Source organism: Citrus clementina, unplaced genomic scaffold (genome assembly GCF_000493195.1).
Source record: "Citrus clementina cultivar Clemenules unplaced genomic scaffold, Citrus_clementina_v1.0 scaffold_3, whole genome shotgun sequence".
In the NCBI taxonomy this organism is placed as follows: Eukaryota; Viridiplantae; Streptophyta; class Magnoliopsida; order Sapindales; family Rutaceae; genus Citrus; species Citrus x clementina.
Window position 1 is genome coordinate 17,108,741 of NW_006262339.1, and position 1,566 is coordinate 17,110,306.

The 1,566-nt window shown below is 38.2% G+C and overlaps 1 non-coding gene across 1 annotated transcript; it reads left to right on the plus strand.

Moving 5' to 3' along the window:
- Nucleotides 1-887: 887 nt before the first annotated feature.
- LOC112100479 lies at nucleotides 888-991 on the plus strand. The gene has a single exon (XR_002906849.1). It is a non-coding gene; the product is annotated as a small nucleolar RNA R71 (small nucleolar RNA).
- Nucleotides 992-1,566: the final 575 nt, after the last annotated feature.

A 1,566-nucleotide genomic window follows, 5' to 3' on the forward strand; every position in this document is an offset into this window, starting at 1 on the left:
TCAACTCTTTATCCTAATACTGCTCCTACTGCATAATCAGATGCATCACACATAAGCTCAAACAGTAAGTTCCAGTTTGCGAGCTGAATGATGAGTGATGATCTCAACAACTGTTTTAATTTTTCAAATGCCACAAGACATGAATCATCAAGGTTTGAACTGAAGAAGCAAGTTGTTCAACCAGCTTCTCGAGGTTTGAAACTGATTGGGCTTGTGAGTTGAAGGCTGCTCTCATCTCATTTCGTATTTCATCAATGGTGCGATTCTGTTGCTCAATCATGGAGTAAGTAACATTCCTGAAATTTTGGAATGCATCTTCCCATGGTCTGGGTTGAGAGTAGTTCTGGTTCTGATTGTGTGGTCTAAATGGTGGCTGAGAGACTTGAAGAACTTGAGGAATTGGTTGCATTGGTGGAGCTGGAGCTGGAGTTGTTGGTCCATTCTGTTGGAATCCTTGAAACCATGAAACATTGGGGTGGTCTCTCCATTAAGGGTTATATGTGTTGGAGTATGGGTTGTAATTAGATGGTTTTCTCATTACACCTATGGCATTGGCTTGATCTGAGTATGAGTCATTGTCATGTGGTTCTGTTGATTTAGCACTCGATAACGATGCTATTTGTCAGGAAAGATCTTCAACCATCTCTTTGACTTCTTTAATTCCTGAACTTGACTCACCAATGTGAACCTCATTTACTCCCTTAATTCTTTTAGTATTCCTGAGTGATCGACTCCATTATTAGGAATTATCCGCTTGTCGCTAGAAGAATTCCCAAATCTCTAATGCACTTTTTGACATTAGCTCTCCTCCACTTATTGCCATTAGCCATTCTTGGACATGTGGCAATAATCCCTCTAAAAGGTATTGGCATTGGTACTATTTCCCGTACCCATGATGTGGACACTTCAAGAGTAACCCATTGAATCGCTCCCATGTTTCGAAAAACTGCTCGTCTTCTCTCTGGGTAAACTTTGAAATTTCCCTGCGAATAGCATTGGTTTTATGCACTGGAAAATATTTATTCAAAAATTTCGTTACCATTTGTTCCCATGATGTAATGCTATTAGCAGGCAATGTATTGAGCCATGAACAAGCTCTATCCTTTAAGGAAAATGGGAATAGTCAAAGTTTAACATCATCGTCTGAAAAATTTTCATATTTAAAAGTTTGACAAACAGCATGAAAATCATTCAGATGATTATATGGGTCCTCATTTTCTAGGCCATAGAATGTTGGGAGACAATTTAGCACACTAGGTTTTAGTTCAAAACTCCTAATAGCTACGTTTGAGTATCTTATGCATGATGTGCTCAAATTAGCTAAGGGACTAAAGTAGTCCTTAAATAGCATCTCCTGTGGTGGTGGTTGTTGTTGCAAATCCATTTCAGTTTTACCTTTAATTACAACGTGTTTGTGTGTGCGAAGTGTTTTTTCAAGTTTAAGGTCTATAGGCTCAAGATTAGGTAATAATGACATTCGACCGTCCATGCAAAGAACACAAAACAATTAAAAATAAAGAAGGAGAAATTATGATATTAACCTTATCGCGATGTTACAACCTTTCT